This window comes from Canis lupus, unplaced genomic scaffold, assembly GCF_011100685.1.
Source record: "Canis lupus familiaris isolate Mischka breed German Shepherd unplaced genomic scaffold, alternate assembly UU_Cfam_GSD_1.0 chrUn_S1546H1734, whole genome shotgun sequence".
Lineage (NCBI taxonomy): Eukaryota > Metazoa > Chordata > Mammalia > Carnivora > Canidae > Canis > Canis lupus.
In genome coordinates this window covers 63,645-79,254 of record NW_023330385.1, presented here as the reverse complement: position 1 = coordinate 79,254, position 15,610 = coordinate 63,645, and the positions used below count along the sequence as shown (strand labels likewise).

Sequence of the window (15,610 nt, the reverse complement as noted above, 5' to 3'; positions counted from 1 at the left end):
GGTTCTTTGAGAGATCGTGGATGCTGGCCTTTATCTGACGGTCATTTGCACATAGCTTCTCCCATTCTGGAGGTTGTCTCTTGGTTTTGTTGGTGTCTCTTGGCTGTGCGGAAGCTTCTCATCCCGATGAAGTCCCAATAGTTCATCTTTGCTTTTGTTTTCTGGCCTTCACGGTGTATCTTGCAAGAAGTTACTGTGGCCAAGTTCGGGAAGGACGTTGCCTGTGTTCTCCCCTAGGGTTTTGAGGGAATCTCATCTCACATTTACATCTTTCATCATCCATTTTGAGTTTTATCTCTGTGTATGGTGTGAGAGAATGGTCCAGTTTCATTCTTTTGCATGTGGCTGTCCAACGTTCCCAGCAGCCTTTAGTGAGGAGGCTGTCTTTTTTCCAGTGGATGGTCTCTCCTGCTTGGTCGAATATATGGTCCTGACCGTAGAGTTGAGGGTCCACTTCTGGATTTCTCTCTTCTGTCCCATTGATCCGTGTGTCTGTTTTTCTGCTAGTAGCACACTGTCTTGATGAGCACAGCTTGTAGCACAACCTGAAGTCCGGCGTTGTGATGCCGCCAGCTGTGGTTTTCTTTTCTAATATTGCCCTGGGCATTCGGGGTCTTGTCTGATTCCACACTAATCTTCAGATGATTTGTGGCAACTCTCTGAAGGGAGCCTTTGGTATTTTTGATGATAGGGATTGCAATCAATGTGTAAATTGCCCTGGGTCAGTCACGTTGACATTTTCCCAATATATGAATTCTTCCAATCCAGGAGCAGGGATAGTTTTCCATCTCTTAGTGTCCTCCTCAATTTCTTTCAGATGTGTTCCGTGGTTTTTCGGGTAGAGATCCTTTACCTCTTTGGTTAGGTGTATTCCTGGGTATCTCATGCTTTTGGGTGCAGTTGTCACTGGAACCGACTCCTTAATTTCTCTTTTCTTCAGAGTCATCGTTGGCGTATAGAGAGGTGACTGATTTCTTGGCATAGATTTAGGATCCTGCCACGCTGCCGCCGAATTTGCTGTATGAGTTCTACGATCTTGGGGTGGAGTCTTTTGGGTTTTCCGGGTACAGTACCATGCATGCCATCGGTGAAGAGGGCAAGTTTGACTACTTCTTTGCCAATGTGAATGCCTTTTATTTTTTCTGTCGCTTGATTGCTGAGGCCGAGATGTCTAGTAGTATGTTGAGAAGACGTGGTGAGGGTGGACATCCCTGTCTCTCGTTCCTGATGTTCGAAGAAAGGCTCCCAGTGTTTCCACATTGTGGATGATAATTTGCCACGGGCTTTTCGTAGATGGATTTGAAGATGCTGAGGACGTTCCCTCTATCCCTGTACTCTGAAGGGTTTGGATCTGCCATGGATGCCGTATTTTGTCAAATGCTTCCTCTGCGTCTCTTGAGAGGATCATCTGGTTCTTGTTTTCTCTCTTTGCAGATCTGATGAAGCCCATCGAGTGTTCTCCGAGTGCTGAAGCAGCCTTGCACCCTGGCGATTAACCCCACTGGGTCGTGGTGAGTAACTTCTTAATCATGTCCCGTCGGATCCTGTTGGCTCATATCTTGTGGAGAAGGTGTGCGTCCGCCTTAATCAGGGACATCGGTCCAGCATTGTCCCCTTTTGGGGTCTTGGGTTTTGGAGTTAAGGTGATGCTGGCCTCCAAGAACGAGCTTGGAAGTATTCCATCTCTTTCTATCTTTCGGAGCAGCTTTAGTAGCATAGGTAGTCTTTCTTCTTGAAGCGCTGGATAGAATTCCCCTGGGAAGCCATCTGGCCCTGGACTTTTGTGTCTTGGGAGGTTTGTTGTTTTGTTTATAGGTTTCTTTCTTATTGGAGGTCATTTTGCCAACATCGAGTGTAACTCCCCCAGTGTTCATCGCATCAAGTGCCCCCCTCTGTGCCCGTCACCCATCAACCCCGCCCCCCGCGTTCCTCCCTTTCTTCCACCCCTTTTTCATTTCCCCCAGGGTTAGGAGTCTCTCCTGTTCTGTCTCCTTTTCTGCCATCTCCCACTCATTTTTTTCTTCTTTCTCCTCTGTTCCCTTTCACTATTTTTTTCATACTCCCCAAAAGAACGAGACCATAGAATGTTTGTCCTTCGCCGACTGCCTTCTTTTTCTTTGACTCAGCCATAATACCCTCTGGTTCCATCCACATCGAAGCAAATGGTGGGTGTTTGTCGTTTCTGATGGCTGAGTAATCTTCCATCGTGTACAGAGACCACTCGCCCTCCTTATCCATTCATCTTTCGATGGGCACCGAGGCTCCTTCCGCGTGTGGCTATCGTGGGCATTGCAACTCGAAACCTCAGGGTGCACGTGTCCCGGTGTTTCCCCGCATCTGTATCTTTGGGGTACATCTCCACCAGTGCACCCCCATGCTGGATCGCAGGGCAGATCCGTTGTTACCTCTCTCTGCACCTGCACACGGTTTTCCAGGCGTGGCTGCATCAGGTCACATTCCCACCAGCAGTGCAAGAGGGTTCCCTTTTCGCCACATCCTCGCCGACCTTCGCTTTTCCTATCTTGTTAACGTTCACCGCAGTCGCTGGTGTGTCAGGTGGGATCTCGTGGTGCTTTTGACCCATATCTCCCTGACGGCCAGTGATGCGGAGCATTGTCTCACGTGCTTGTCGGCCATGCCTAGTCTTCCTCTGTGACATTTCCATTCATGTCTCTTGCCCGTCTTCCGGATTGGATCGTTGGTCTCTTTGCTGTGGAGTTGCCGAAGTTCTTCAGAGATCTTGGATACTGGCCCTTTACCTGACAGGGTCATTTGCACATGTCTTCTCCCACTCTGTGGGTTGGCTTTGAGTTTTGTCGGGTGTTTCTTTTGCTGTGTGGAACCTGCTCATCTTGGTGAAGTCCCAGCAATCCTTTTCTTCGCTCTTGTTTCTCTCTGGCCTTCGTGGCTGATGTCATTTCTACGAAGTTGCTGTGGCCCAGTTCAAGAAGGGTGTTGTTGCCTTTGTCCTGCCCTAGGATTTTGATGGACTCTTGTCTTGCAAAATTGAGATCCTTCATCCATTTTGAGTTTATCCTTGTGTATGGTGTGAGAGGAATGGTCCAGTTTCATTCTTCTGCGTGTGGCTGTCCAGTGTTCCCAGCAGCATTTATGAAGAGACTGTCTTTTCTTTTTCCCCGTGCATGGTCTTTCCTGCCTGGCTGAATATTAGTTGCCCATAGAGTTGAGGGTCCACCTCTGGATGCTCTCTTCTGTTCCATTGATCGCGTGTCTGTTTTTGTGCCAGTATCCCACTGTCTTGCCCGTCACAGCTTCGTGGCACAACGTGAAATCCGGCATTGTGCTGCCCCCGCAGTGGTTTTTCTTGGCGACTCTTCCCGTGGCCGTTCGGGGTCTTTTCGCATTCCACACCAGCCTTCAGAGGACTTGCTCCAGCTCTCTGAAGAGAGTCCGTGCTATTTCTGACAGGGATTGCATTAGTTGTGTATATTGCCCTGGGTCACGTTGACATTTTCCCCAATATCAATTCTTCCAACCCAGGAGCGTGGAACCCTTTTCCATCTCTTTGTGTCTTCCTCAGTTTCTTTCCGACGTGTTCCACAGTGTTTCAGGAAGCCACCCGGCCCTAGACTTTTGTGTCCTGGGAGGTCTTTGATGATGATGACTGCTTTAATTTCCTCCCTGGATATTGACCTGTTGGGGTTTTCTCTGTGTCTTCCTGTTCCGTTTTTGGTAGTTTGTGGTTTTCCGGAATGCGTTCGTTTCTTCTCGATTGCCCAATTTATTGGCGTATAGCTGCTCAGGATGAGTTTTTTCAGATCGCTTGTATTTCCTACGTGGTGGTGGTGATCTCTCCTTTCTCATTCGTGTTTTTGTTAATTGGAGTCTTTTCTCTCTTCTTTTAATAAGGCTGGCTTCATGGTTTTTCTCTCTCTTATTGGTTCTTTCAGAGGTCCACCACCTGGTTTTGTGGATGTGTTTCCTCAGTTCTTCTGCTCTCTATTTCATTGAGTTCTGCTCGAATTTTTATTAACCGTCGTCTTCTGCTGGGGTGAAGGTTTCATTTGCTGGTCCTTCTCCAGCTCCTTTAGGTGCCAGGTTAGTTTTTCGTGTTTGAGTTCTTTCAGTGTTTTGATCGATGCTTGTATTGCGATGTCTTTCCCCTATTTGGGACCGCTTTTGCTGTATCCCAGAGATTCTGAACGGTTTCGTATCTTCGTTCTCATTGGTTTCCGTGAATTTTCTTAATTCTTCTCTATGTCCTGGTTGACCCTTTCACCTTTTAGCAGGATGGTCCTTAACCTGCACGTGTTTGAAATCCTTGCAAACTTCTTGTGGTTGAGCTCTAGTTTCAGAGCATTATGGGCTGAAAATATGCAGGGGACGATCCCAAAGTTTTGGTATCGATTATGACCTGATTTGTGACCCAGTATGTGGTCTCTTCTGGACAAGTTCCACGTGCAATTGAGAAGAATGTGAATTCAGTTGCATTTGCATGTAAAGTTCTGTAAATATCTGTGAGATCCACCTGGTCCACTGTATCCTTTAGTGCTCTTGTTTCTTTGGAGATGCTGTGCCTGGAAGACCTGTCAATTGCAGAAAGCGCCGTATTCGAGTCTCCAAGTAAAAGGGTATTATTATCTAAGTATGTCTTAACTTTGCTTAGCGATTGATTGATATCCGTGGCAACTCCCACATTCAGGGCATAGATACCCACGATCGTTAGTTAGGTCGTCTTGTTGGATAGATCCCTTACGTACGATCTAGTCTAGTGATTGTGTGAGGTTTCCCACATAGAGTGTCATGTCCTCTGTGAAGAGTGAGAGTTTGACTTCTTTGCCGATCCGGATGCCTTTTTTTTCTGTTTCGGAATGTCGCTGGGAAAGCGAGGACCACTACTATTCTGCCGAACGAGAGTGTTGAGGGTGGACACCCTGTCGTGTTCCTGACCTTAAGGGAAAAGCTCCAGGTTTTTCCCAATGAAGAGCACGTTCGTCTCTGGGTGTTTGTACCTGGGTTTTATGATAATTGAGGTTTTTTTCCCAGTATGCGTACCCAGCAGAAGGTTTCCATCATGAAAGGATGGTCTATTTGGTCAAATGCTTTTTCTGCATCTATTGAGAGAATCCTACGGTTCTCATCCTTTGTTTCATTAACGTGGAGAGGGAAGGAGAGACAGAACTGGAGGGATGGACAGACACAGGGAGGGGACAAGACAGGGAGGGAAGATAGGGATGGGGAGGAGATGTGAGGGAGACGTGATGAGCCACATGGAAGGAGAGTCAGAGAGACAGGGAGCAGACATGAGAGCAACCGAGAGCCCGGGAGGGATACACTGAGAGACAGGGAGGAAGAGTCAGAGAGAAAGGGAGGGAGACTGAGACACAGAGAGGGGAACACAGAGACAGGATGGAGAGAACGAGACGGAGTGAGAGACTGGGAGACACGAAGGGAGACACACAGAGACTGGCAGAGAGACAGAGACGCAAAGAGAGAGAGACACAGGAAGGGAGAGTCGGCGAGACAGGGAGCGAGAGTCAGAGAGAGGGCGGGAGAGGAGACGGGGTGGGGGGCAGGGCGGGGACAGACTGAGATGGGGCAGCGGGGAGAGACAGACACAGACACAGGGAAGGAGAGTCAGAGAGACAGGGATGGAGAGACAGAGACAGCGAGGGAGATACAGAAAGACAGGCAGGGAGAGGCAGGGAAACAGGTAGGGAGACACCGAGAGCCTGGGAGGGAGAGACCGAGACACAGAGAGAAAGAGGGTGAGATCTAGACAACGTGGGAGAGACAGAGAGGGAGGGAGACCGAGACAGGGAGGGACAGACCCAGAGACAGGGAGGGAGAGACCGAGAGACCGGGAGGGACAGACCGAGAGACAGGCAGGGGGAGACAGAGAGACAGGGAGTGAGAGCCAGAGCCATGGAGGGAGACCGAGATACAGTGAGGTTTCAGTGAGAGCCAGAGCCATGGAGGGAGACCGAGATACGGATTACATGGAGGAGACCGAGATTTCTGGAGGTTGTCTGTTGGTTTTGTTGAGTGTCTCTTTGGCTGTGCGGAAGCTTCTCATCCCGATGAAGTCCCAATAGTTCATCTTTGCTTTTGTTTTCTGGCCTTCACGGGTGTATCTTGCAAGAAGTTACTGTGGCCAAGTTCGGGAAGGACGTTGCCTGTGTTCTCCCCTAGGGTTTTGAGGAATCTCATCTCACATTTACATCTTTCATCCATTTTGAGTTTTATCTCTGTGTATGGTGTGAGAGAATGGTCCAGTTTCATTCTTTTGCATGTGGCTGTCCAACGTTCCCAGCAGCCTTTAGTGAGGAGGCTGTCTTTTTTCCAGTGGATGGTCTCTCCTGCTTGGTCGAATATATGGTCCTGACCGTAGAGTTGAGGGTCCACTTCTGGATTTCTCTCTTCTGTCCCATTGATCCGTGTGTCTGTTTTTCTGCTAGTAGCACACTGTCTTGATGAGCACAGCTTGTAGCACAACCTGAAGTCCGGCGTTGTGATGCCGCCAGCTGTGGTTTTCTTTTCTAATATTGCCCTGGGCATTCGGGGTCTTGTCTGATTCCACACTAATCTTCAGATGATTTGTGGCGACTCTCTGAAGGGAGCCTTTGGTATTTTTGATGATAGGGATTGCAATCAATGTGTAAATTGCCCTGGGTCAGTCACGTTGACATTTTCCCAATATATGAATTCTTCCAATCCAGGAGCATGGGATAGTTTTCCATCTCTTAGTGTCCTCCTCAATTTCTTTCAGATGTGTTCCGTGGTTTTTCGGGTAGAGATCCTTTACCTCTTTGGTTAGGTGTATTCCTGGGTATCTCATGCTTTTGGGTGCAGTTGTCACTGGAACCGACTCCTTAATTTCTCTTTCTTCAGAGTCATCGTTGGCGTATAGAGAGGTGACTGATTTCTTGGCATAGATTTAGGATCCTGCCACGCTGCCGAATTTGCTGTATGAGTTCTACGATCTTGGGGTGGAGTCTTTTGGGTTTTCCGGGTACAGTACCATGCATGCCATCGGTGAAGAGGGCAAGTTTGACTACTTCTTTGCCAATGTGAATGCCTTTTATTTTTTCTGTCGCTTGATTGCTGAGGCCGAGATGTCTAGTAGTATGTTGAGAAGACGTGGTGAGGGTGGACATCCCTGTCTCTCGTTCCTGATGTTCGAAGAAAGGCTCCCAGTGTTTCCACATTGTGGATGATAATTTGCCACGGGCTTTTCGTAGATGGATTTGAAGATGCTGAGGGACGTTCCCTCTATCCCTGTACTCTGAAGGGTTTGGATCTGCCATGGATGCCGTATTTTGTCAAATGCTTCCTCTGCGTCTCTTGAGAGGATCATCTGGTTCTTGTTTTCTCTCTTGCAGATCTGATGAAGCCCATCGAGTGTTCTCCGAGTGCTGAAGCAGCCTTGCACCCTGGCGATTAACCCCACTGGGTCGTGGTGAGTAACTTCTTAATCATGTCCCGTCGGATCCTGTTGGCTCATATCTTGTGGAGAAGGTGTGCGTCCGCCTTAATCAGGGACATCGGTCCAGCATTGTCCCCTTTTGGGGTCTTGGGTTTTGGAGTTAAGGTGATGCTGGCCTCCAAGAACGAGCTTGGAAGTATTCCATCTCTTTCTATCTTTCGGAGCAGCTTTAGTAGCATAGGTAGTCTTTCTTCTTGAAGCGCTGGATAGAATTCCCCTGGGAAGCCATCTGGCCCTGGACTTTTGTGTCTTGGGAGGTTTGTGTGTTTGTTATAGGTTTCTTTCTTATTGGAGGTCATTTTGCCAACATCGAGTGTAACTCCCCCAGTGTTCATCGCATCAAGTGCCCCCCTCTGTGCCCGTCACCCAGTCAACCCCGCCCCCCGCGTTCCTCCCTTTCTTCCACCCCTTGTTCATTTCCCAGGGTTAGGAGTCTCTCCTGTTCTGTCTCCTTTTCTGCCATCTCCCACTCATTTTTTTCTTCTTTCTCCTCTGTTCCCTTTCACTATTTTTTTCATACTCCCCAAAAGAACGAGACCATAGAATGTTTGTCCTTCGCCGACTGCCTTCTTTTTCTTTGACTCAGCCATAATACCCTCTGGTTCCATCCACATCGAAGCAAATGGTGGGTGTTTGTCGTTTCTGATGGCTGAGTAATCTTCCATCGTGTACAGAGACCACTCGCCCTCCTTATCCATTCATCTTTCGATGGGCACCGAGGCTCCTTCCGCAGTGTGGCTATCGTGGGCATTGCAACTCGAAACCTCAGGGTGCACGTGTCCCGGTGTTTCCCCGCATCTGTATCTTTGGGGTACATCTCCACCAGTGCACCCCCATGCTGGATCGCAGGGCAGATCCGTTGTTACCTCTCTGAGGCACCTGCACACGGTTTTCCAGGCGTGGCTGCATCAGGTCACATTCCCACCAGCAGTGCAAGAGGGTTCCCTTTTCGCCACATCCTCGCCGACCTTCGCTGTTTCCTATCTTGTTAACGTTCACCGCAGTCGCTGGTGTGTCAGGTGGGATCTCGTGGTGCTTTTGACCCATATCTCCCTGACGGCCAGTGATGCGGAGCATTGTCTCACGTGCTTGTCGGCCATGCCTAGTCTTCCTCTGTGACATTTCCATTCATGTCTCTTGCCCGTCTTCCGGATTGGATCGTTGGTCTCTTTGCTGTGGAGTTGCAGAAGTTCTTCAGAGATCTTGGATACTGGCCCTTTACCTGACAGGGTCATTTGCACATGTCTTCTCCCACTCTGTGGGTTGGCTTTGAGTTTTGTCGGGTGTTTCTTTTGCTGTGTGGAACCTGCTCATCTTGGTGAAGTCCCAGCAATCCTTTTCTTCGCTCTTGTTTCTCTGGCCTTCGTGGCTGATGTCATTTCTACGAAGTTGCTGTGGCCCAGTTCAAGAAGGGTGTTGTTGCCTTTGTCCTGCCCTAGGATTTTGATGGACTCTTGTCTTGCAAAATTGAGATCCTTCATCCATTTTGAGTTTATCCTTGTGTATGGTGTGAGAGGAATGGTCCAGTTTCATTCTTCTGCGTGTGGCTGTCCAGTGTTCCCAGCAGCATTTATTGAAGAGACTGTCTTTTCTTTTTCCCCGTGCATGGTCTTTCCTGCCTGGCTGAATATTAGTTGCCCATAGAGTTGAGGGTCCACCTCTGGATGCTCTCTTCTGTTCCATTGATCGGCGTGTCTGTTTTTGTGCCAGTATCCCACTGTCTTGCCCGTCACAGCTTCGTGGCACAACGTGAAATCCGGCATTGTGCTGCCCCCGCAGTGGTTTTCTTGGCGACTCTTCCCGTGGCCGTTCGGGGTCTTTTCGCATTCCACACCAGCCTTCAGAGGACTTGCTCCAGCTCTCTGAAGAGAGTCCGTGCTATTTCTGACAGGGATTGCATTAGTTGTGTATATTGCCCTGGGTCACGTTGACATTTTCCCCAATATCAATTCTTCCAACCCAGGAGCGTGGAACCCTTTTCCATCTCTTTGTGTCTTCCTCAGTTTCTTTCCGACGTGTTCCACAGTGTTTCAGGAAGCCACCCGGCCCTAGACTTTTGTGTCCTGGGAGGTCTTTGATGATGACTGCTTTAATTTCCTCCCTGGATATTGACCTGTTGGGGTTTTCTGTGTCTTCCTGTTCCGTTTTTGGTAGTTTGTGGTTTTCCGGAAATGCGTTCGTTTCTTCTCGATTGCCCAATTTATTGGCGTATAGCTGCTCAGGATGAGTTTTTCAGATCGCTTGTATTTCCTACGTGGTGGTGGTGATCTCTCCTTTCTCATTCGTGTTTTTGTTAATTGGAGTCTTTTCTCTCTTCTTTAATAAGGCTGGCTTCATGGATTTTCTCTCTCTTATTGGTTTCTTTCAGAGGTCCACCACCTGGTTTTGTGATGTGTTCCTCAGTTCTTCTGCTCTCTATTTCATTGAGTTCTGCTCGAATTTTTATTAACCGTCGTCTTCTGCTGGGTGAAGGTTTCATTTGCTGGTCCTTCTCCAGCTCCTTTAGGTGCCAGGTTAGTTTTTTGTATTTGAGTTCTTTCCAGTGTTTGGATTGATGCTTGTATTGCGATGTCTTTCCCCTATTTGGGACCGCTTTTGCTGTATCCCAGAGATTCTGAACGGTTGGTTGTATCTTCGTTCTCATTGGTTTCCGTGAATTTTCTTAATTCTTCTCTGATGTCCTGGTTGACCCTTTCACCTTTTAGCAGGATGGTCCTTAACCTGCACGTGTTTGAAATCCTTGCAAACTTCTTGTGGTTGAGCTCTAGTTTCAGAGCATTATGGGCTGAAAATATGCAGGGGACGATCCCAAAGTTTTGGTATCGATTATGACCTGATTTGTGACCCAGTATGTGGTCTCTTCTGGACAAAGTTCCACGTGCAATTGAGAAGAATGTGAATTCAGTTGCATTTGGATGTAAAGTTCTGTAAATATCTGTGAGATCCACCTGGTCCACTGTATCCTTTAGTGCTCTTGTTTCTTTGGAGATGCTGTGCCTGGAAGACCTGTCAATTGCAGAAAGCGCCGTATTCGAGTCTCCAAGTAAAAGGGTATTATTATCTAAGTATGTCTTAACTTTGCTTAGCGATTGATTGATATCCGTGGCAACTCCCACATTCAGGGCATAGATACCCACGATCGTTAGTTAGGTCGTCTTGTTGGATAGATCCCTTACGTACGATCTAGTCTAGTGATTGTGTGAGGTTTCCCACATAGAGTGTCATGTCCTCTGTGAAGAGTGAGAGTTTGACTTCTTTGCCGATCCGGATGCCTTTTTTTTCTGTTTCGGAATGTCGCTGGGAAAGCGAGGACCACTACTATTCTGCCGAACGAGAGTGCTGAGGGTGGACACCCTGTCGTGTTCCTGACCTTAAGGGAAAAGCTCCAGGTTTTTCCCAATGAAGAGCACGTTCCCTCTCTGGGTGTTTGTACCTGGGTTTTATGATAATTGAGGTTTTTTTTCCCTGTATGCGTACCCAGCAGAAAGTTTCCATCATGAAAGGATGGTCTATTTGGTAAAATGCTTTTTCTGCATCTATTGAGAGAATCCTACGGTTCTCATCCTTTGTTTCATTAACGTGGAGAGGGAAGGAGAGACAGAACGGAGGGATGGACAGACACAGGGAGGGGGACAAGACAGGGAGGGAGAGATAGGGATGGGGAGGGAGAGACAGAGAGATGGTGAGGGAGAGACCGAGACAAGGAGGAAGAATGAGGAAGGGAGGAGAGAGCCAGACATGGAAGGAGAGTCAGAGAGACAGGGAGGGAGAGACAGAGACAGAGAGACACCGAGAGCCCGGGAGGGATACACTGAGAGACAGGGAGGAAGAGTCAGAGAGAAAGGGAGGGAGAGACAGAGACACAGAGAGGGGAACACAGAGACAGGATGGAGAGAACGAGACGGAGTGAGAGACTGGGAGACACGAAGGGAGACACACAGGGACTGGCAGAGAGACAGAGACGCAAAGAGAGACAGAGACACAGGAAGGGAGAGTCGGCGAGACAGGGAGCGAGAGTCAGAGAGAGGGCGGGAGAGGAGACGGGGTGGGGGGCAGGGCGGGGACAGACTGAGATGGGGCAGCGGGGAGAGACAGACACAGACACAGGGAAGGAGAGTCAGAGAGACAGGGATGGAGAGACAGAGACAGCGAGGGAGATACAGAAAGACAGGCAGGGAGAGGCAGGGAAACAGGTAGGGAGACACCGAGAGCCTGGGAGGGAGAGACCGAGACACAGAGAGAAGGAGGGTGAGATCTAGACACCGTGGGAGAGACAGAGAGGGAGGGAGACCGAGAGACAGGGAGGGACAGACCCAGAGACAGGGAGGGAGAGACCGAGAGACCGGGAGGGACAGACCGAGAGACAGGCAGGGGGAGACAGAGAGACAGGGAGTGAGAGCCAGAGCCATGGAGGGAGACCGAGATACAGTGAGGGAGAGGCCGAGAGACAGGATGAGAGAGAGACAGGGATGGAGACACACAGACAGGGAGGGACAGATGGAGACGGGTGGCGAGAGACAGGGATGGAGAGACCGAGGCAGGGAAGGAGAGACAGAAGTGGAGGGATGGACAGAGACAGGGAGGGAGAGATAGATAGAGGTGGGCAGGGAGACGGAGAGAAAGCGAGGGGGAGACCGAGAGACAGGGAGGGAGAGAGAGATGGAGACAGGGAGGAGTGACTGAGACGACGGGGGTGAGAGATCGAGATGGGGGAGAGACACAGGACAGGGAAGGAAGGATCCAGAGACAGGGAGGGACAGACAGACCAAGAGACAGAGAGGGAGAGATGAGACAGAGGGGAGAGACCAAGGTGCAGGGAGGGAGACCGAGAGACAGGAGGGGAGAGTCAGAGACAGGGAGGGAGGAGACAGCGAGACAGAGACAGGATGGAGAGAATGAGACAGGGAGGGAGACAAGTGAGAGTCCGAGAGACAAGAAGGTAGGCACAGAGACAGGGAGAGAGAGACAGCGAGGGACAGGCCATGATAGGCAGTAAGAGAAGAAAGACTGGGAGGGACACAGAGACTGGGAGGGCGAGGGAGAGAGAGAGAGATGGGGGTGGGGGCAGAGGCAGAGAGACTGGGAGGGAGACAGGGCCAGACCGGGAGGGAGAGCGAGGGAGACAGTGAGGGAGAGACAGAGACCGGGACGGAGGGACAGGGATGGAGACACAGAGCCAGAGAGAGGCTCCGTGCCTCCGTGAGCAGGTGTCCCTCGGGACTGAGCCGGGGCGCAAGGCCTCGGCCCCGGCGCCCCGACTAGACTAGCGGGGGGAGGCAGAGGCGGTCCTCGGGTCCCCTGTAGGCTCCGCGGAGGGCGGGCCTCTGTGTGGCAGGTCTGCGGGGGGCGTGGCGGGGGCGGGGCGGGAGCTTGCCCAGGCGCCTGAGCCCGAGCGTGACCTGAAGGGGGCCGGGGCGTGGCCGCAGGAGGAGCTGTGCGCAGATGCGGCGACCTGGGCAAGGCAGGAGGTTGCGCGGCCGCGCCCCAGTCCAGGCCCGCGGTTCCCCGCGGTTCCCCGCGCTCCGGGCTCGCGGCAGCGGCTCTGCAGGCCTCGGCCCCCGGCGCGCAGGTCAGCGTGGGCCCCGGGAGGCGTGACGGGCCCCGGGGTGGCTGTGCGAGAGGCATCTGGCCCTCGCTGGTGGCGCGGCGGGTGCCTGGGAGGGACCGGAGGGGGACAGTGAGTCTTGGGGGCCGCATGGAGGCGCCCCCGTGGCGAGCCCGGCGGACACCCTTTGGGCCGCCAGGGTGCCGGGCAGAGGGCTGCGCGGGGGAGGAGTGGTGGCACCTGTTCTCGGAGGGGGGCGGCGGCGGGGCCTCCTACGTGTCAGGTCAGGTCTCACAGGAGCGGCTCAGGGAGGGTGTGGGGCCCCTCCACCGGGGCTCGGGGAGGTGCCGCCGAACCCATCCGCGGCTGCTCAGAGGGGTTAGGATGCAGGCACCTTGCGATGTCAGGGCAGGGCCTTGGGGCGGTGGCTTGAGGGCCTGGGCTGCTGGGCCCCCCCAGGCCCCCCAAGGCCCTTGGCTGTTCCTCCTCCCCCCACCCCCTCCCCGCTCTCAGGTCCCTCCCTAAGCTCCCCAGCCTGGCCGGCAGCATGCCCCCCTCCCCCTTGGTCCCTTTCAGGTGAATATGGCTACCTCTGAAATTGTTGAATTTTGAAATCGTTCCCCTTTCTGCACATCCTGTCCAGTATTTGTGGTTTCCTGTCTGGCCAATGTTCCCCATTCTCACCGGTGTAAGGTGGGATTTCGTTGTGATTTTGACGTGTGTTTCCCTGATGGAAATAACAGTGATGCGGCGCATTTTCTCATGGGCTTGTCGGCCACGTCGACGTCTCGCTCTGTGCCATTTCGGTTCGTGTCTTTTGCCCATTTCCGGATTGGATGGTTGGTTCTCTGCTGTTGAGTTGAATGGGTTCTTTAGAGATCGTGGATGCTGGCCCTTTATCTGACGGGTCATTTGCACGTAGCTTCTCCCATTCTGGAGGTTGTCTGTTGGTTTTGTTGAGTGTCTCTTTGGCTGTGCGGGAGCTTCTCATCCCGATGAAGTCCCAATAGTTCATCTTTGCTTTTGTTTTCTGGCCTTCACGGGTGTATCTTGCAAGAAGTTACTGTGGCCAAGTTCGGGAAGGACGTTGCCTGTGTTCTCCCCTAGGGTTTTGAGGGAATCTCATCTCACATTTACATCTTTCATCCATTTTGAGTTTTATCTCTGTGTATGGTGTGAGAGAATGGTCCAGTTTCATTCTTTTGCATGTGGCTGTCCAACGTTCCCAGCAGCCTTTAGTGAGGAGGCTGTCTTTTTTCCAGTGGATGGTCTCTCCTGCTTGGTCGAATATATGGTCCTGACCGTAGAGTTGAGGGTCCACTTCTGGATTTCTCTCTTCTGTCCCATTGATCCGTGTGTCTGTTTTTCTGCTAGTAGCACACTGTCTTGATGAGCACAGCTTTGTAGCACAACCTGAAGTCCGGCGTTGTGATGCCGCCAGCTGTGGTTTTCTTTTCTAATATTGCCCTGGGCATTCGGGGTCTTGTCTGATTCCACACTAATCTTCAGATGATTTGTGGCGACTCTCTGAAGGGAGCCTTTGGTATTTTTGATGATAGGGATCGCAATCAATGTGTAAATTGCCCTGGGTCAGTCACGTTGACATTTTCCCAATATATGAATTCTTCCAGTCCAGGAGCATGGGATAGTTTTCCATCTCTTAGTGTCCTCCTCAATTTCTTTCAGATGTGTTCCGTGGTTTTTCGGGTAGAGATCCTTTACCTCTTTGGTTAGGTGTATTCCTGGGTATCTCATGCTTTTGGGTGCAGTTGTCACTGGAACCGACTCCTTAATTTCTCTTTCTTCAGAGTCATCGTTGGCGTATAGAGAGGTGACTGATTTCTTGGCATAGATTTAGGATCCTGCCACGCTGCTGAATTTGCTGTATGAGTTCTACGATCTTGGGGTGGAGTCTTTTGGGTTTTCCGGGTACAGTACCATGCATGCCATCGGTGAAGAGGGCAAGTTTGACTACTTCTTTGCCAATGTGAATGCCTTTTATTTTTCTGTCGCTTGATTGCTGAGGCCGAGATGTCTAGTAGTATGTTGAGAAGACGTGGTGAGGGTGGACATCCCTGTCTCTCGTTCCTGATGTTCAAAGAAAGGCTCCCAGTGTTTCCACATTGTGGATGATAATTTGCCACGGGCTTTTCGTAGATGGATTTGAAGATGCTGAGGGACGTTCCCTCTATCCCTGTACTCTGAAGGGTTTGGATCTGCCATGGATGCCGTATTTTGTCAAATGCTTCCTCTGCGTCTCTTGAGAGGATCATCTGGTTCTTGTTTTCTCTCTTGCAGATCTGATGAAGCCCATCGAGTGTTCTCCGAGTGCTGAAGCAGCCTTGCACCCTGGCGATTAACCCCACTGGGTCGTGGTGAGTAACTTCTTAATCATGTCCCGTCGGATCCTGTTGGCTCATATCTTGTGGAGAAGGTGTGCGTCCGCCTTAATCAGGGACATCGGTCCAGCATTGTCCCCTTTTGGGGTCTTGGGTTTTGGAGTTAAGGTGATGCTGGCCTCCAAGAACGAGCTTGGAAGTATTCCATCTCTTTCTATCTTTGGAGCAGCTTTTTAGTAGCATAGGTAGTCTTTCTTCTTGAAGCGCTGGATAGAATTC

General features: G+C 50.8%; 1 long non-coding RNA gene across 2 annotated transcripts in view; it reads left to right on the top strand.

Annotated features, from left to right (window-relative positions):
- Positions 1–15,610, top strand: part of LOC119864451 — a 78,900-nt gene that overhangs the window by 24,726 nt on the left and 38,564 nt on the right. For both annotated transcript variants that reach the window (XR_005386815.1, XR_005386816.1), the window contains 3 exons: positions 1,435–1,511; positions 7,344–7,420; positions 15,291–15,367. This is a non-coding gene — a long non-coding RNA (uncharacterized LOC119864451). The remainder of the gene's footprint in view (positions 1–1,434; positions 1,512–7,343; positions 7,421–15,290; positions 15,368–15,610) is intronic.